This window comes from Gekko japonicus, unplaced genomic scaffold (genome assembly GCF_001447785.1).
Source record: "Gekko japonicus isolate JY-2015 unplaced genomic scaffold, Gekko_japonicus_V1.1 scaffold3025, whole genome shotgun sequence".
NCBI classification, from domain to species: Eukaryota; Metazoa; Chordata; class Lepidosauria; order Squamata; family Gekkonidae; genus Gekko; species Gekko japonicus.
In genome coordinates this window covers 152,035-173,212 of record NW_015164288.1, presented here as the reverse complement: position 1 = coordinate 173,212, position 21,178 = coordinate 152,035, and positions in this window count along the sequence as shown.

Sequence of the window (21,178 nt, the reverse complement as noted above, 5' to 3'; positions counted from 1 at the left end):
ACTTTTGCAGTGTTTTGACTGACTAATGAAAGCTATAAAATATGGACTTTTAATGTGAAACAATTTACTCTCTGTACATGTAATAGGAGGAGGAAAAGATATGGGCAGTCTGAATTTTTAGAGAGGAATTGCAGGGGAAATATAATTAATGGGTTACTTATCTAGAGAATGTGTATGGTGTTAACTATTTTGAGAGAGAAGATCAGATGTTACAGGACAAGGTGAAAGCTATATGGCGTTGCCACTGTGAGAGCTGGATTGTAGCAAAAATATATTATGTTTGGGCCTGCTAGTTAATGGGATATTGAAAACTAACAGTGTTAAAAATGTGAAAGAATATTTAAAGGGACTAGATTGTTAATTTAGAAGAAATATATGCCTTCTTTAGCATAGTTAAACTGCTAAATTATGACTCTTTTCTGATGTTTTTATATTGATATAAAATAGAATAATAATAGTATAATATTGATAAAATGAAATATAGTAGATAGAATATTGATGAATTAGTTTTATAAAGGGAATGGATATTTGATTTAATAGTGTGTGTTATTGAATACAAATTAAAACAGAGTGGGAATGGGAATCTGTATGCAAATATGATGATGTGAGCGAGATATTTAGCTAGCTATTTTTAAATGTATGGCTCTTTTCTATGTAACTTGTTAAAAAATAATAAACTTTGCCCAATGTGGGCAAGTAAAAAAAAAGAGAGAGAAAGAGATTCTGTGTGTGAAGCTTGAAGAGAGAACATAGTCTGTGTGACTATGGAATTTTGAGTGTTTTTCTGTGTGATTAAGACCAACAGTTTAGTCTGTGTGACTAAGAGAGTTGATTCTACTCAGTGTGAATAAAACAAAGAGACTAGCCTGTGTGGCTATATATATGAGTGTATAAGCCTGTCAGAGTGGAGTTTGGAGTTTGACAGACTATTTGTGGCATCAAGCTTTTCCAGTTATATTTACAAGTTCTTTTTTCCCAGTAACAGTTCAAAATAGCCAAAAACCTATTTTGTTCTTTATTAAATAAATCAATTTTTATTTAAGCATATCCCAGCAACCAGTACAGTTCTTCCTTAGGGCCACATAGTCCTCTGAAGTGCCCAGACCTTAAGTCATACTACCAAAAGAGAGAGAATTGGAATTTTAATTCCTGGTGGCAGCAGAAAACTACCAAGTTTATATGCACAGAGAGTGTTTAAAGGTAAAACCGCTTCCCCTATAAGCAAGCACGCCACAGCTGTTTTACAAATAAATTACAATATAGTTACAACTCTAATTCATTCTTTTTCAAGTGTGAGTAATCAAGGATTTTGGAATGGTAGCTTGGGGCATTATGGCCTTTTCATGCCAACAGGGACATAGAAGGCATTGGAAGAAGTAGCCTCTTGGTTGCAGCCTTCCCTCTCCTAGCTGTTGGTTGCACACACTTGGCAATGGCATTCAGCATACTTGTCACAGAGAGAGAGAGAGAGAGAGAGAGAGAGAGAGAGAGAGAGAGAGAGATGGAGTCCCATGGCACTTGGAAAGATCTCCCTTTCCATTTCTAACAGATGGGGGGGGGACCTAACAGCACAGCTTGCATTCTTTTTTAGTGGAAGGGAGCAAGAGTTCAGTAGCACCTTAAGGACTAACAAAATTTGTAGCAGGGCATGAGCTTTCATGACTGACTGCTCACTTCTTCAGATACAGCTAGAATGTGAGTCCATTTGTCCTTATATCTTGGAAAGTGGAGTGATTTCAGATGGCAAATGACAATAGCAGGGATTGGTAATGAAAGAAGAAACTTAGGTCTCAATTCAGTCCACTGTCTTGAGCTTCAGTTGCAATCCACCAGTCTCTCTTTCTAATCTCCCTTTCAAAATCCTTTGTAAGAGAATTGCTACTCTTAGGTCAGCACCTGAATGTCCTAGAAGGTTAAAATATTCCCTCACTGGTTTTTAATGTTATGGTTTCTAATAGCAATAGAAAGAGTAACAGCCCAGTAGCACCTTAAAGACTTACAAAATCTGTGTTAGGGTATGTTCTTTTGTGAGTCACTGCTCATTTCTTCAGATTTATTTCCGTTTATTCTTTGCATCCTTGTGGACTGGAACCTCCTGTACCAAACTGTGGCCTAGGTTTCCTGTCTCATTACCATTGCTGATATCTCCATGCCTACTATCCCTCTGCATATCACACCTAATCCAATCGTGCCTGCTATTGCCATTTAGCATCTGAAATCTTTATAAAGTTTGTATCTCCAGTACCTCGTATTACATTTTATGGCACACACAGCCTGGCCCAACAAAGTGACATTTATGTCAGATCCAGCACTTGTAACAAATGAGTTCGACACCTCTGGACAACTTTCCAACATAATTCCAACATAATTTCCATACAGCAGGGAGTGTGTCAGGGGTGTGTGCTGGCCCTTTATTGTTTAATTTATATATCAACAATATGATTTCTGCTCTCTCCCAGGACTGTTATTCTCCATCCATTGCTAACGTTAAGGTTTCTATCCTACTTTTTGCTGATGATGCAATTCTCCTATAAACAACAACAATTCAAGACTGTCCTCTCTGATAGAGGCTTTTGTCTCTTATTGTTTGGAAGAACACTTGATATTTAACTATAAAAAATCCAAGATGGTTGTTTTGGGGGGGAAATCTCATGTGCACCACAAGTGGAAAATTCAGGGTAACGATATTGAGGAAGGCTTTTCTGCACAGGTAACAAACTTGCAATGTACAAAATGGTTCTCAGACTTACTGGGATAAATGATTAAGATCTGTGATCGATACTGCTGCGTAGCTTATTGCAAAGAGGATCCTACTAAGTAATTTTTGTACTGCTTAATGTGTCATGTTAATACTTATGCTGTTCTTCGGTTCTTTTTGGTGGTTTCAGACTTCTAAAATCCTAATTCACTGGTTACTGAATGTCTCATTTTTGTGATTGTACTAACTCACTATGCGTAATCCACCTTGAGTCCCTGTGAGAAAAGTGGACTATAAATAATGTACATAAATACACAAATCAAGGGACACTCCTAGTTCTAAAGGGAGGGGATGAACTTCTCACACACATAGTCGTTTTAGTTGTTTCAGGGCTTGCGCTGCCACAAATATTTCATTTATTGCTCTTAATGCCCTGCTTTTCTACTGGACTGTCTCCCATGGTAGTCTATAATTCAAATCCAAAATCATGAGCGATACAAACAATGAACTGAAGCAACTTGTAAAATTCCCATGTAGTCAAGTTTTGCTTTTAGAAAAGAAGAGTATCCTGGCCTACCTACCTTGGAGATACCACATCTGTATCAATTACAGAAGGATTACAGCAAAAAATCTAGGTGCAAAACTTGAGCTTGAATACATGTTCAAACAGTCCCACGATTGCCTGTTTGTGTACTCATCTTCACCTGCTCTCAAGATCATATGATTCAGAGCCCATATGAGGAAATGAATAAACAATGTATCTGGCACAAAGGCAGGTGCTCCTCACAGGTTTTCATAAAATTGCAATTATAAAATTTGGACCCCACAATCGCTGAATCCAGTTTCATGAAAAAGAAGCTTTTTGATGAAAACTCATGTAAAATTAGGGTGTGCTTCATCCTATCCCATGGTGAAGCCAACTTGGCCATTTATGTAAGAGACATATATGCCAGGAACACTAATCTTGGGTTCTGGTTCATGTGTACAGAAGCAGAAAATACATGTGTTGCCCCATCAGACAAAATGGTAACCGCACATATTAGGGAATATCATGTGCAGCACATTCTTGCCATACATGGGGTAGTACATAATGACTAAAAGGGCTCATTTCAACCCCCACTCTGGTACTGCTTTAACATATTTTTTTAATACTCATATTCATCTACAGATGTCAGCATTGCAACAGAAATATGAACTCAGCAACTGAATTAAAATCTGGCAATTCTAGGCCAGGTCACAATGAAATCAAACAGGCCTCTCCTGAATTCCAGCCATATTTATTCAATCAACTTGCTTAGCTTCCCTTGGGAAATTCCAAACCTATGAAAATTCAGAGAATGTCAGGGACAAATTATGCATTTTGTGGAGGAAGCATTACAGGATCTCCCATCTTTACTGAAATGAAACTTAGAATGACAATAAGAAAGAGATAACAAGTTAGGCTAAAATAGATAAAATAAAACCCCTGATATGGAGCACAAGTTTAAAGCATCCAATCATATTGCACCAGAAACCAGAAATGCATTAAAAGTTTTAAAACCAATCAAAATGATGGGACGATTCAAAAATATTCCTTCAGAAAACTGCAGATGTGGGTTTTTTTGGTTCTCACCTACCAGACTGCATATTTCATAGCTTTTAATATTGTTGCTAATTTTAAAAGTCCCACGATAAGTTTATTACTCCCTGGGTTAGACAAGTGTCAAGCATTCCCGATGTTCAGAAATGGAAATTCTTATTTTCCTGCAAAGTAAAAAATTGCATGGTGGACGTTGTTCTGTTTTGCTATATAATTTCTATACATCTGACAACCTTAAGTTGTTCTTAAGGATGCATGGCCTTTAGGCAATTAAATCCAGGGGAAGGAAATGAAGCTTAGGGTTGCCAGCTGTAGGTTGGGAAATTCCTGGAGATTTGGGGTGGAAGAGGAGGGAGCTCAAGAGGGATGTGATTCCATGAAGTTGACTCCAAAGCTGCCATTTTCACCAGAGGAACTGATCTCTGTAACTTCAGGCCAATGCTCCCTCTAAACTGTGGAATCCTGTGAGTAAAAATTCTACTTTGTGAGCTATTGGCATTAAAGTTGTGAGTGAGCAGCTTGGCTACTGCACACATTAGTTTGCTCTGGAGCCATCCTTCCTGAGCTAAGACAAAAATGTGTGAGCCGGAGGCTAAAAAACTGTGAGCTAGCTCACACTAACTCAGCTTAGAGGGAACACTGCTCTAGGCCCCACCTGGAGGTTGGCAACCCTAAGCTGCAGTCTGGTAGGGTTAAATATTTCTTCACAACCATGGTGAGACAAGGGGTTTTTTTAAACCCCTTTCTTTGAACAATTTTCCCAAGCAAGATCACACACACTCACACACTATTTGCTCTTGCCCTATCAGGGAAAATTATCTGCCCTGCTTGAAAACAGCATCCCAGAGTTAGGGGGTGATTTGAATAGGGAAAGTTACATGAAAAGGAAGGATTAAACATTCACCCCTGGTGCTGCTGCGTGCCAGTCTGCAGCCCCATAGCATCTGCCATTTAGCTGTGGAAAAAGCCAGATCATCTATAACTGGTAGCTGTTTCAGCACAGGACTCACCAGAAGCAAGATCCAGAGGGTATTATTCTGGGCAACAGGCATGGAGGCCAGGCTCTGGAAGCAAAGTGGGACTGAATTCATTCTGGCTCCCCCAGCTCTCCTTAGGGGATCTTTAAAAAGTTATGGCTGCCACCGCTGTTCTCAGCGGCAGCTGCAACGCCCACGGGGGGCGGGGTGAAATGTTTTCCTGCCTCCCTTTTCCTGCCTCCCGTTTTCCTGCCTCCTGTTTTCCTACGACTCCCTTGGACTCGTAGGGGCAAATTCCACCTCTTGCTGTTCTCAGCGGCAGCTGCGATGCCCGTGGGAGGGAACATTCTCCTGCCTCCCTAAGCCCCGGTGTGGTGGCCTTGGACTCGTACGGGTAAATTCCACCTCTCGCGTGAGAGGTCATTCTGGCTCCCCCAGCTCTCCTTCAGGGCTCTTTAAAAAGTTATGGCCACCACCGCTGTTCTCGGCGGCAGCTGCACCACTCGCGGGGGGGGAGGGAAGGGGCGAAACATTCTCCTGCCTCCCTGAGCCCCGGGGTGGTGGCCTTGGACTCATAGGGGCAAATTCCACCTCTCGCGTGAGAGGTCATTCTGGCTAACCCAGCTGGAGGTATTTGCCTCCTTCCCTCCTGCCTGCTATGGCTGCATAATTGTGAGAGATTTCTTAACATAGTGTTCCTGCCAGGGAAGCTGGGGACCCTGCCCATGAGTCTCCATTTCATCCTCACAACAACCCTGTGGGGTAGGTTAGGTAGAGAAGGGGAGATTTGGCCCAGGGTCACTCAGCCAGCAGGGTGAGAATACAAACCTGGGTCTCCCCACATCAATCTGCAACTCTGACCACTGTGCAGTGCTGCCCCTACTGATCTGTAATGTTCCAGAAGTGTTATAATGTAATACTCAGTTTCTCAAACGAGTGTGTGCCTGTCTGTTCTTCCACTTAGGAGTCTTGATCCTGGTTGTGTGGTGGGCTAGTTGTGGCAAATGGTAGGGAAGCTCAGTATTTCTGTATACAGTTGTAGGGGCTTTATTGCAATTTGCTATGGCCTGATATTATGTTCTTATTCTAGTGTGGGGTGTGTGTGGGGCAATGGAAGTTGAGTGATAGGGTCTCTCCAAGTGATTGCCAGAAGTGAGATGCGTCCTGGTCTTGTGTCTTACAGATAATCTTACAAATAGTCCTTTGCATTTATATCATGCTTTCAACTTTAAAAGGATCATAATGCTGATTGTGTGAACTTAGGCAAATCATGAGAGGTAGAGCAGGAAGGGTTGCATCAGTGCTTAGTTCTTGTGGCCCTTTCTTACACGCCCAGGGAAATGCTGGTCGCCACTTTGGGGCCAGGAAGCAATTTTTCTCCAGGCCAGTTTGGCCCCCAGTGATCCTGGAGGGTTTTTTTAAATCATATTCTGGGCATGGAACAGGGGTCACTGGGGTGTGTGGGGGGTATTGGTGAATTTCCTGCATTGTGCAGGGGGTTGGACTAGATGACCCTGGAGGTCCCTTCCCACTCTATGAGTCTATGATTCTATAATTCACCCAAGCTGGCTGTTGGCACGCCAGCACCTCTGTCAGGCAGAAGCACCTGAGATCCTTCCCCTCCCCTTTTCCTTCGCCCGACTTGGAGGCGAAGGGAAGGGAGAGGGGGGAAAGAATGGATCCCAGGTGCTTCTGCCTGTCAGAGGGGCTGGTTCACACTTCCGGTGATGTCAGGGTGTGTGGCATATGCTAATAAGTTATGCTAATGAGCTCCTGCAGCTCTTTTTCTACGAAATGACCCCTGACAACAACCCTGTGAGCTAGGCTGTGTTGAGACTGGCCCAAGATCACCCAGCAAGCTACCATGGCAGAGCAGAGATTCAAACCTGGATCTACCAGATCCTAGGCTGCCACTCAAAACACTATGCTGGCCACTTCCTCTTCTTCCTCTCTTTGTTGTCTCTCTTCTGTCACATTTTAAACTGCAAGCTCCTCAAGGCAGGGACCTATCTTTTTGTACTCTGAAGTGCTCTATGCATTAATGCTGTTCTAGGAATGGATAAATAAATAAAAGCGCCAGTCATTCTGAAGGCAGCAGATGAGATGGGAACAGCTCTGTTTTCTCTTTCGGGCACCAAGCACAGTGCAATTAAAGGCAGCTTCATTTATTTAAATCCCAAAGAGATTTACAAACTCGTTACATAAATATACACATAGGGAACAAATAGGCTTTACAATGAAAAGAAATTAGGAGGCTGTTTTAATACACAACAAGTGCACAGAGGGACAAGGGAGGAAAGAAGATGGCAGACCCCTATCTAATCAGATGTATAGATAGTGAAGAAAGCAATACGCAGCTTTTATTGATCGGCGTGCTGCATTCGACTTGATCTCTTGCCTGAATCTCTGGAACAAACTGGAACAGCTGCACTTGCCACCAAGACTATTATTTCTGATTAAATCACTGTATTCTACATAGTTTGTTAAGGTTAGATATCCTGCTACTGGAAACTACTCCAACCTAATCCCAGTAAGAAAAGGTGTCCAACAGGGCTGTATTTTGGCCCCAGATCTTTTAAATTTATATTTACACAACTTGCCTCTTAAACTGTGCCACTACATAGTGGGAAACATTCTCCCATCAGGCCTTTTCTAAAACTCACTGATATAAATGGAAGGAGATGACCGACACTACATCCACTGGCCCCACCTCTGGCCTTTAGATGTTCATGCATGCACCCAAAGAAACATCAACTTCTAGAAGCACATTGTCTCTCTGTGTGTGTAAAGTGTCATCGAGTCGCAGCCGACGTATGGTGACCCCATAGAGTTTTCGAAGCAAGCCATTAAGCAGAGTGATTTACCATTGCCTGCCTCTGCAAAGTCTTCCTCGGTGATCTCCCATCCAGGAACCAATCGTGCTTAGCTTCAAAGATCTGAGGAGATCATGCTATCCTGTACCACTCTACATCCCAATGCACATTGTGGGGCTTTACATTTTCCAGGGTATCAAATCACCTGTACCAGAACCTATTTATCTTGCAATACAGGAAGATGCGGGGGGGGGGGCAGGGTCGGCAAGTACAACCCCTACCACCCTCCTCCTCCTCCATCAATGTCATTGTACTGACATGAACATCAGAAAAGAGCTCCAAGGAGGAGGATCAGAATCATCTCTGTGTTATATTTTCCTGGCTGTTGTATGCATGTACGGTAAATGTCACCATGGACAATAGAAGAGCTGCTATAAATTTTCACAGTGGCTGACTTTAAATGGTCAGGAACATGAAGCAGTTTTATACCAAGTCAAACCCTTGATCTATCAGATTCAATATGGTCATTCTGGCAGTGGCTCTGTCTTTTTAACAGGCAATGCCAGGGACTGAACCCTAACCCTAACCTTCTGCATGCACAGCAGATGCTCTGCCACTGAGCCGTGGCCCTTCCCCATAGCTGTATAATAGGCATGTAACTATGGCACCCAGCATAGGTTTAATAGGCAAGCTTACACCTACCTCCACAGCCCCTATCACAGGCTGAACCCACACATCACTGGATGCTGCACTGCCATTGTGTTATATCATTGTGCATTCACCTCCTGGATCATCTTGACCACATACGATCCACCAGTCAATGATTGCTATAGTGCAATTGTAATACTATAGTCAATGGTGTATAGATGCAACCGCAGATGAGCCATAGGATACTTCCTCACATTGGCTTCTGCAGTTAAGTGCTTTCATAACCTTTGCTTGCTATTTCAATCAACATTAAACAGCTGCCATTTCTCTTGGCCTTGCTATTCTTCATTTTCCCCATCCTCTGAATAAGGGAACACGGAGGGCACTTCCTTAGAAAAGGACATGATCCAACTCTTTCTGCTTAGGTGAACAAAACCTGTTGCACTTGACTTTGGAACCATTTTCCATTGCACTTTCTAACAGGAATACTTAAAGGGTCCCTGTTTCATTTCTTTCTAGATTTGCTTACATTTTTGTCCACTGTTCCCACCCTACACTTTGGTCACTTCTTCTGTATTATGAACAAAGGTTGTACTTTTTATATATGGATGCAATGATCATCACTGATGCATATGATACAGAGATAACACACACTGCTGATTTATTGATGGAAAAAGAACACTGAAAAACACATGCATCTTACAGGGCGGAAATCGGGGTGAGGAAGCAGCACATCATGTGACAATAAAGAATCACAGGATTAATTCACGCAAATGTGAATCAAAATCAAAACAGAGATTTGGGAGCTGGAAAAAAAAACCAGGTAAGAAAAGTTTGAAGTCATCCATACTGCCTAGGGGACACAACAGCCGTACACAATTTCATTTTCCAGTAGTAATTTAACACCAAGCTAGAGCTGGTGAGTCAGGCTTACCTCAACTGGGGCGGGTATCACAGTTGCTGTTAAACCAGTAATAATATACCAGCATGAACACCTCGTCATTTTCCAAAGCCTGAGGTGATGTATTTGTTTCCCTAAAACTGTTCTTAGTCTCCTGTTGACTGGGTGACAGATCCCTCCCCAGTTCTGGATTTAGCAGAGTGCAGGAAGAAGAATCAGCCAGAATGAAGTACGAAAGTAAAAGGAAAGATGGAGAGGTGGGATTCATTTCCAGTGCCTTTGACCTTAGCCAGGAGAGTCCTTTTTCCCCTCTTCCTTTTATATGCAGATGTCAAGCCACACCAGGTTCCTGGCTCCCTAGCCGTTCTCACAAGTAGCCCCTCACTTGCAAGCAGGCAACTTATTCATCAGGAGGCCTCCCTCAAGGCTGAGAGAGTCTCCACAGGCTGCTGTACTGGGATTATCTTGCTCCCTGCCCTGCTAAAAGAAGGAACGGGTCACCCGCCACCTCCCAGGCAGGTCTGTGGCTTCTCCTGTGACTCCCCACGACCGCTGTGCTCAGTCTCCTCCTCCCTCCCCCATCTGGGTTATGATCTTGTATCGGGGGCCTTGACCACATTTGCCAGATCTGTGTGCCATCAAAAAGTAAAGTAGAAGAAGGGACACATGAGCAGAGTGTGTAGAGTCACGGCACATGGATTTGTTCATTTCTACTCTGCCTCGTCTCCCCAACGAGGGCCCAAAGCAGCGCACATCATTCTTCTCTCCTCCATGTTAGATCATTCTTTTCTCCTCCTTTTTTATCCCCACAACAACCCTGTGAGGTAAATTAGGCTGAGAGAGAGAGAGAGTAGCCCAAGGACACCCAGCGAACTTCCATGGTAGAGTGGGGATACAACCTTGGGTCTCCCAGATCCTGCCCTGACCCCGATAGCCCAGGGAAGCCCGACCTCATCAGATCTCAGAAGCTAAGCAGGGTTGGCCCTGGCTAGTATTTGGATGGGAGACTTCCAAGGCATACCAGGGTCGGGACACAGAGGCAGGCAATGGCATACCACCTCTGAATGTCTCTTGCCTTGAAAATCCCACAGGGTCGCCATAAGTCAGCTGTGACTTCACTGCACTTTCCTCCACCACCACCTCCCAGACCCTATTCCACCCCTCCAAACACTATACCACACCGGTTGTCACATTGTGCCTGTCTGTGGCTCACCCCCATGTCATGCTGTATTCAACGTCTGCGTTAACTGGCCCTTAAAGCAGTCTCTGAATTCTACTCAACTTTCTCATTCCTTTTTTTTTTTTCAGTTGCTAAGAAACACTTCCTGCAAGGTGGATATTCCCTGCTAGTTCCTTTCAATGGCTTTTCAGTAAGAAGACTGAATATTCCACTCCTCTCTCCAAACCCTTTCACAGAAGAAAGCCTGGCTTGAAAGATTTTTAACCCAGCCCTGTCCTGCTTTTTCACACTCTTGCAAAATGGAAGGAGAGAGTTGCCGTACACCAATTCCATGGGTTCGCTCTCTCCATGTCCCCCTCTGAGAATGTCTAAAATTAGAACCAGTGCTGAAAAAATGTTGTTCTTGCGACTCTCGTTTCTAAAAAAATTAAAAAGAGGTGTTGTGTCGTCACAACTGGATGTTTTCTCTTTTAGATGCTGCATCCAGGCAGGGGCTCCTCTCCAGCGCTGAGAGGTCCTTGTTTCCAGGGGTCATTTCCTGCGGCAGCGCACAGGAGAGGTGCTCCAGCAGTAAGGAGCCCAGGGGGCGGGCCCATGCAACAAGCCCCACCCCCTGCTCCCAGCAGCCCTCAGTCGGGCCATGAGGAGCAAGAAGCAGCCAGGTAAGTTGCAGAGGGCCCCCCCGCCCACCTTCAGGTACAAGCTCTCCCTCCTTTGTGAGGGCAGATCTGTGCGTCCCCCCCCCCAATAGCTAGCAATCCAAAACAGTCCAGTGGAGCCTGAGCGATGGGTGTTGCCTTCTGACACACTTCCAGTGATGTCAGGGGGTGTGGCAAATAAGTTATGCTAATAAGTTATGCTAATAAGTTATGCTAATTAGCTCCTGCACCTCTTTTTCTACGAAATGACCCCTGCTTGTTTCGTTTCGTTTTGAATAAGCGAATTTTGGAGATTAAAACATGCTGCTTCCTGTAATATGACTGGACTGCTCAGTCATACTTTGCAACACAACAGACAACTGTTCGCCGTCTCATCAAGAGCTAGCCCATGTTCCTGGAGCATGAACACACGAAATTGCCTTACAATGAATCAGAACTTTGGTCCATGAAGGTCACTACTACTGTCTACTCAGCCTGACAGCAGCTCTCCGGGGTCTCAGGAAGGGGTCTTTCACATCGCCTACTGCCTGGTCCTTTTAAATGGAGATGTTGGGGACTGAACCTGGGACTTTCTGCATACTGAGCAGATGCTCTGCCCCTGATCCATGGCCCCACCCCACAAAATGAACACTGTGCATTCCACACCATTCTCTATTATTTTATTTCTTTCTTTTAAAATCTTTATTAGCTGCTTTCTTCCTATGGAGCTCAAGGCAGCTTACAAGGCAGATGGACTCCTGGTGGTAGTGGATAGTGCTGTCAAGTCACAGCTGACTTAGGGCAACCCTCTAGGGTTTTCAAGGCAAGGAACGTTCAGAGGTGTTTTACCACTGCCTGCCTCCACATCATGAGTCTGGTATTCCTTGGAGGTCTCCCATCCAAATGCTAGCTAGGGCCGACCCTGCTTAGCTTCTGAGATCTGACAAGATCGGGTTAGCCTGGCCTATCCAGGTCAGGGGATGGATTCTAGACCAGCAGAATCCTTCCTAACAGTGTATCAACTGTTCAAAGTACTTTACAGACATTATCTTCTTTAATCCGCACAACAAATTTATCAGGTAAGCAAGTACTATTATATTCATTTTATGGAAGGGCTGAGGCTAAGACAGCATGCCTTGCCTGGTGCCGCCTTATGAGTATGACAGAGGCAAGATTCGAGCCAAGGCTTTCCTGATTTATAGCTCAATCTCTCAGCCACAACTCCACCCCAGGTTGATTCCTCAATAACAGGTGAGGTCTTGTGCAAACTGGTTTGTATGACTGGAAATATAACTCAGCTGATGGGTAGGAGGGTCCCACAGGGGAGCTACCAAGCACATAGACAGTATCTGTCAGTGGAGTGCCCTTCCTAAAACAGTTCCCATAGAGACATCATCCATACCGGTTTGGGTAATCATTAGTTGGAGTCTAATTGCATCCCTCTCCCTTGACCTAAATGTTGACTACTTTAGCTCTCCGCTTAAGAAGCTTATCCTCTTCCCTGCAATAGCACTTGACACATGAGCAGCACCCAAAATACCTACACAGATAATCAGGCTGCGGACTGCTGTAATGTATTTCTGACTTCTTAAAGAGACAGCAAGGAATAGACCAATGTGTGGATGAGACCGCTCTGTTAGACTGGTTCACAAGGAGACAAATGAGGATCTTGTGTCCGGGCTGTCTTGCTTCAGGCTGCACATGATAGAATGCACTTCCATACCCACCCACCCAACCACCAAAAAAACCCTCCTGCTCTTAGAAAGGTAGCATATCAGGAGAAGGTTTACCTGGAACCTGGCTGACAGCCAGTGTGGTACGATTAGAGTATCAGACTAGGATCTGGGAGACCAAGGTTCGAACCCCCACTCTGCTTTGGAAGCTTGCTGGGCAGCCTTAGACCAATAACATACTCTCAGCCTAGCTGAGTTGTTGTGAGGATAAAATAAAGGAGAACAGAATGATGCAGGCTGCTTTGTGTCCCCATTGGGGAGAATGGCAGGGCTGAAGATAAAGGAATATGCTGTTTTGCTTTTTGTTTGTTTTTATTTTGTTTCTTGGCATGGGAGAATATTCAGTCATCTGAGCCTCCACCTGCCATTTGAAATGGTACTGCCCTAGATACAGGTTTCCCTCACTGAGAACTGGGACAAAGATGCAATAGAAATCCTGTGCACCATGAGATCAAGTGAACCATACATCAAAATACAAGCCATGGTTTCTATTATTGATGCAATATTCTCAAGAGAATCACTGAGTCATTGGCCCATGCAGCATTTCCCAGTGATGATGGAAATTCCCTCCAATGGCAACAAATTCCTGTGTGATGACAAAAGTGTGATCCCTTCCCCCTGCTCTTTGAGCTCCTATAATCTGTGTTATTAATGATGCATTACTGGATTCCCTCAGTACCTTGGAGAGCTTTTTTGTGGCTGACCTCTTTCCCCATCATCTGTAATCATCACTGGACTGTGTTCTGCAATAAAAGATATATGAACACTTTAAAGATTCCAAAAGTATTGCATTAGGAGTCTCTTGGGCTGTTAAAGTGTTCCTATTTGTCCACAAGATCGAAGTTCACAAACATCCCTCAAACCAAGAAAAAACTCCGACTAAGCTGAAACAAATGAAAGCATCTTAGAAAATATCTGTGAAATCAGGGGGTTTCTTTTCCACCCTCTCACTACAGGTTCTCTCAGATCCAACTGAGTTGTTACATTTAGAGCAATGGTAATCTGGTCTACTCTAAAGTTTTTATTCAGTGGGACTTAGTCCCAGGAAAGTGTTTGTACTGCACCCATACTCAGGATTTCCAAGAAGTCTCCATCCAGAAACTTACCATACCCAGACCTGCTTAGCTTTACCACAACGTCACATACCTAAGGGACCGCCTTTCCTCATATGTTCCCCAGAGAGCACTGCGTTCAGGGGCCCAAAACCAACTGGCCTTCCCAGGTCCCAAAGACACCAGGTTGGTGACAACCAGGGCCAAAGCCTTCTCAGTGGTGGCTCCGTACTGGTGTAATGAGCTCCCGGAAGAGATCAGGGCCCTGCGGGACCACTTACAGTTCTGCAGGGCCTGAAAGACAGAGCTCTTCCATCAGGCCTTTGATTAGGAGCCTTGTAAAACATCTGAAGAGCAACTCTGTGCCCTTGCCTTACCACCTTTAGCCTGCCCTCGCTGCATAAATCAGTAGATCAACGGAGCTGGTGTGGGAATACCATCATGATTGTCACCTATGGAGTACTGCTTAATCTTGACATTTCTGCTCTCGCACTTTATCTGAATATCGTTCCAGCACTTTAGGATAATTGATTTGTTTATGGGTTTTGGTTGTTTTTATGAAGGATTTTAATTGTATTTATAAATGCATTTTATGTAAGCCGCCCTGAGCCTGCCTCAGCAGGGAGGGCAGGGTATAAATTGAATAAATAAATAAATAAAATTTTCCAACCTTATCTTGGGTCCATTAAGCCTGAACAAATTTCAAAAGTCACATCTGTCTACTCTATCATCATCATCATCATTGTTATCATCATCTGTTTGGAAATCAACACAAAGGGTTGTAATAAGGGTGTAATAAGACGCCTTTTTAAGTCATGCTCAATGCTTTCTATATATTTGAAGTGTTATCACTTTAATACTCAGATGTTAGCAGTTTTTATAGTTTAATGATAACTAGTATGGTTGTTATGTAATATTTGTTGTATTTACTAATTTTAAAATAAAAAGATTTTCCAGACCTAACTTGGGTTCTCTGCAGCTACCCTGCAATGTGTGGAATGGCTATTAAAAACAAAGCAGAGGTTGTCTGGGTTTGGAATACTGCCGTGGGGGAGGAAGGGGTTCTTCCGCACCATAAAGAGCGCTGGGATGAGGAATTATCTCCCCATTTTTTTCTGCGCCATGTGAAGCATTCTGCGCACATGGTAGTGATGGAAAGTGCCGTCAAGTCGCAGCCGACTCACGGTGACCCTGTGAGGTTTTCAGGGCAAGAGACATTCATAGGTAACTACCATTGCCTGCCTCCGCATAGCAACACTGGGCTTCCTCGTCACCCATCCAAGTACTCACCAGGGCCAGCCCTGCTGAGCATCTGAGATCTGATGGGATCAGGCTAGCTTGGGAAATAACCCCAACCCCAGGGCCATTTCGGCGCAGGAAAACAGCTGGTGGGGGCAGGACCTCTTCCACCCCATGCAGTGTTCCAATTTAATAGGATTGCCAAGTCTGGGATATGAGATTCCTGGAGAATTGGGGGGGGGAGCTTTGGAGGGCAGGGTTTGGGGAGGGGAATAACCTCAGCAGGGTATAATGCCACAGAGTCCACCCTCCAAAGCAGCCATTTTCTCCAGGGGAACTGACCTTGGTGGTCTGGAGATCAGTTGTAATTCTAGATCTCCAGGCAACCCTAGTTCCAAACTCAAACAGACTCTGCTTTGTTTTTTAATAGCCATTTCCTTCAGCTATGCTGCAAGGAACCCACATCAACTCTTCAAAAAAATGTCTAGTTTGGCCCCAAGCCTAATATCGCAACCACTACATCAAGGCAATTCCCTTCTGCTCCAAGTAAGGACCAAGCATGAGCTAGCATGGAAAACCACCCCTGTAGCACCCCCATTTTTCCAGTGCAAGGCAGGCAGCCCGGGACCAGATGTTGCTTAGGCTCTCTCTGAGGCTGCTGAATTGCACTGAGCTTAGTGAATCACAAGCTGTGCTGGCCTGAGCTGACAGCTCTCTGCAGGCACTCTCTGGAACTCTGCCAGCCCAGTGATTAAAGAGCAGGAGACGCCTGCCAGTAGGCTCTGCGATTCAGCACAGATTCCTGCATGCTCCTACGCATAATTTCTCCGCCTCCAGTTGGTGTTTTCTTCCATGAAGCCAGTGATTCAGTACTTGATTCTGCATGTTTCTACAGGAGAGCTGCAGAACAACTGACTGCAGAGCATAAAACAAAGGGATTCTTATATAGGTGATCCTAAATACTGACAACATCTATTTCAATATGACCTTTCGTGAGTCACAAATACAAATACAACACCTTTATTGGCATAAAATATCAAATGAACATGCAGCATAGAGCCTCAAGATAGGCTGGAGGGGTATAGATAGGCTGGAGGGGTATCTTTCGTGAGTCACAGCTCACCTCTTCAGGTGCGTGAAGGAAAGATCATGCAATGCATAAATGTTGCTAGTCTTTCAGGTGCCAATGGACTTTTATTTTGCAACAACCGACTGACATGGCCACCCCTCTGCAACCCATCAAGGGTTCACTAAGCAGTTGCATATCCGGGACAACCAAAAGAGAGGGACTGCCAAGCATGAGGCTGGCTACTCGCCAACAGCTGCTGCATCTGGCTTGGTGGGTAACACACATGATTTTTCCCTCCTCCATTTTACCCAACCTTGTGAGGTTGGCTAGGCTGACAGAGTGACTGGCCCACGTTCACCCAATGAGCTTCAGCACGAGCAAAAACTTGAAACTGGATCTCCCCAGGCTTAACCCACCTTTCTAATCCAGGATACCACAGCCATTTTGAGCCTGTGGACACCTTTGGAATTCTGACACAGGGTGGTGACTGCAACCACCAAGATACGGTTGCCAGCCTCCAGGTGGGGCCTGGAGATCTCCCGGTATTACAGTTGATGTCCAGCTGACAGAGATCAGTTCCCCTGGAGAAGATGGCTGCTTTGGAAGGTGGAGTCTATTGCACTAAACCCTGCTGAGCTCCTTCCCCTCCACAAACCCCACCCTCCCCAGGCTCCACCCCCAAAACCTCCAGGTATTTCCCAACCCAGAGCTGGCCACCCTACACCAAATGACTGCAGCAGGAGGCAGAAGAGCCGTCCGCAAAATGGCTGCCATCAGAGGCAGAGCCACTCATACAGGAGAAGTCCAAGTGCGGGGGGGGGAGTGGGGTACTTTAAAAAAAATACACTGAGAAAGATGAATGAGAGAGAATAAACCCAACACTGCGATGGCAGCTGCCGCGGAAACAACATTATTTTAATCTGCACAGCCAGTCAGATCTCCAGTGGCCGATCATAAGCTCTGCAGGGTTGCATATCTGGGACAACCCCACCTGATCCCACCCACCTTCTAAAAACACTTGATAAGTGCAGAGAAATCTGTGGATAGACATCATTGATGCTGATGGGCACCACGCTGAGGGCCACTGTTCAAATTACTCAGCCACACTGGTTAACATGTTTCTGCAGCCTCTTTTAGATGTCACAGTTTTCTGATGTGCAGTTTTTCTCAGAAAGAGCAAACTAGACTGTAGCCAATAAGTGCATCAAGCGCATCCATTGCATGGCTGTAGCACAATAAGCTCGTTGTGCATAATGCTTTATTTATTTTGTCCCATCCTTCCTCCAAGGTGGTATACACAGTTTCTGAAGTCTTCCATTTTACCCTCATGACAGCCACACAAGGTAGGTTTGGCTGAGCAAAAGTCACCCACTGAGCTTCTGGGATGAACCCTGCTCATCTACCTCTCACACCATGCTAGCTCTCCACACTTTGGGTGGCCCCCCACTACTCACACAGAGCACAATTACCATCATTTGTGCACATGATTATAAAGGGAGTTGCAGATGACGTCATCTGTCCACATTTCTCCCATCCTTTCCTTGTCATGGTCCCATTTTTCTAGGATCTGTTCTGTTGCCATTTTGTTTTGTCTTCCTTTTTACTTTTATACAGAACTGAAGCACAATTTCCGCGGTGTTGGACTAAGATCTGGGAGACCCAGGTTCAGATCTCCATCCTGCCAGGGAAGCTTGTTGGGTGACCCTGGGCCAGTCACACACTCTTGGCCTAGCCTATCTCACAGGGTTGTTGTGAGGATAAAATAGAGGTGAGGAGAACAACACAAGCTGTGTTGGGTCCCCACACAGTCTTGGTACTACTACTTTGCCATGTTCTGGGTGTCATCTGCGTATTGATGACACTCCAGCCCATAACTCCGAGCAATCTGGGCGAGGGGGCGCATATAGATGTTAAATAATATTGGGGACGGCACTGCCCCCTGAGGCACCCCACACTCAAAAAAGATGCCTCCGGGAGCGCTGATCCCCAATCGCCACCCTCTGTCCCCGACCTTAGAGAAAAGAGACGAACCATTGGAGGGCAAGCCCCTGAATCTAACAGCAGCAGTGCCGCCACACCACCTCAATCCAGATGCCTTTGGAGTTCATCTGTCAGGTCCGTCCTGTGACCCGGGCGAAAGCTGAACTGGAAGGGGTCCAGGACTGAAGCGTCATCCAGAAACCCCTGTAACTGTGTCGTCACTGCCCTCTCTATCAATTTGCCCAAATAAGGCAAATTGGACACCGGCCAATAGTTGGCCAAATCGGCCGGGGCCAAAGATGGCTTTTTTAAGAGAGGGCGGACCATCACCTCCTTGAGTGCTCCAGGGAATCGTCCCTCAGTAAGGGACGTTGACAATCTCCTGCAGAGCACCTCGAAACCCCTCATGACCCATTTTAATGAGCCAGGAGGGGCACGGATCAAAGTCGCATGTGGTTGGGCACACAGAAACGAGCAATCTGTCATCTTTATCCAGGCTGAGTGGGCGGAAGCACTCTAAACCTGGAACCGAAGACTCGCAAGGGGCCTCAAGTTCGCTTACTATCTCAATCGTGGCGGGGAGGTTGCAGCAGAGCGTCAAGTCTTTATCTGTGAAATAGCTCGCAAAGGCCTCACAGCCAATATCCAATACCCTATCATTTCACCTGCCCTGTGGCAGGTCTGTCAAGGACCGAATCGTACTAAATAATTGGGCCGGGCGTGAGCTTGCAGATGCAATCTCAGCTGCAAAGAAATCCTTCTTAGCAGCCTTGGCTGCCATCTCATAGGATCTCATAAGCGTCCTATAAGATGCTCTTGATGCCTCGTCGTGGGTGCGACGCCACCGTCTCTCTAGTTGTCTCAATTCTCGCTTCATCAGTCGCAGCTCCTGGGTATACCAAGGAGACCGCCTCAATCGAGTCCGGAGAGGACGCCTGGGAGCGATCTTGTTTCTGGCTGCGGAGAGCCGGACTTGCCAGTCCTCCACCAGCTCATCCAATGAGCCACCGGGGGCCTCGGATCCCGCAGAGCCCTCTGAAGCCGCAACGGGTCCATCTGGCTTCGCGGGCGAGCATAAATCTGCTCACCGCCTACAAAAGGTCGGGCTGGAACATTCAGACGGCCCTTCAGGGCCAGGTGGTCGGACCATGGCACTGCCTCAGCAGAGATCCGATCCACCGTCACCCCCACCGCAAAGATCAAATCGAGCATGTGACCAGCCCGATGCATGGGGGCCGATACAAACTGCGAGAGTTCCAGCCGCCATGGATGACACAAGGTCCGTAGCCCGGCTGGAGGTCGCGTCCTCGGCATGGACGTTGAAATCACCCAAGACAATCAGTCTAGGGTGATCCATCGCCCAGCCTGATACAGCCTCCAGCAGGGATGGCACGCTACTGGCCGGTGCATTAGGCGGTCGGTACACCAGCCAGATTGCCACACTCTCCACAGCCTCCAGCATCACGCCTACACACTCTAAGCGGACGGGAGCGCCCTGAAGGAGTAAGCCTCCCAAATGAAAATAGCCACTTTTCCAGCTGCCTTCAGCTTTTCCAAGCATTATTGTTTTTTCCAGTCAGTCTTGTCTTCTCATAATTTGCCCAAAGTATGATAGTGTCAAGTTTAGTCATTTTAGCTTCTAGAGTTCAGGCTTGATTTGATCTAAGACCCACGGCAGATTACATAGTATAAAATAGAAGAAGAAGAGGAGGAGGAGGAAGAAGAGGAAGAGGAAGAAGAGGAGGAAGAAGAAGAAGAAGAAGAGGAAGAAGAGGAAGAAGAGGAAGAAGAAGAAGAAGAGGAAGAGGAAGAGGAAGAGGAAGAAGAGGAAGAAGAGGAAGAAGAAGAGGAAGAGGAAGAAGAAGAAGAAGAAGAAGAAGAAGAAGAAAGGCCATTCAGGTTTGACCTAGATCGCATCCCTGATGAATATACAGTAGAGGTGAAGAATAGATTCAAGGGTCTGGATTTGATAGATAGAGTGCCTGAAGAACTATGGACAGAGGTTCGTGACATCGTACAGGAGGCAGCAATCACCACCATCCCAAAGAAAAAGAAATGTAAGAAAGCAAAGTGGCTTTCTGATGAGGCTTTACAAATAGCAGAGGAAAGAAGGAAAGCGAAAGGCAAAGGCGAAAAGGAAAGATTTACCCAACTGAACGCAGATTTCCAGAGAACAGCAAGGAGAGATAAGGAGGCCTTCCTGAATGAACAGTGCAAAGTAATAGAAGAAAACAATAGAATGGGAAGGACTAGAGATCTCTTCAAGAAAATTGGAGAAATCAAGGGAGCGTTCCATGCAAAGCTGGCCATGATAAAGGACAAAAACGGTAGGGACCTAACAGAAGCAGAAGAGATTAGGAAAAGATGGCAAGAATACACAGAAGAACTATACAAGAAAGACCTCGATGTCCTTGACAACCACGACGGTATAATCACTGACCTCGAGCCAGACATCCTGGAATGTGAAGTTAAATGGGCCTTAGAAAGCATTACTAACAACAAAGCTAGTGGAGGTGATGGTATTCCAGCTGAGCTATTCAAAGTCTTAGAAGATGATGCTGTTAAAGTTCTGCACTCCATTTGCCAGCAAATTTGGAAAACGCAACAGTGGCCACAGGATTGGAAAAGATCAGTATACATTCCAATCCCAAAGAAGGGCAATGCCAAGGAA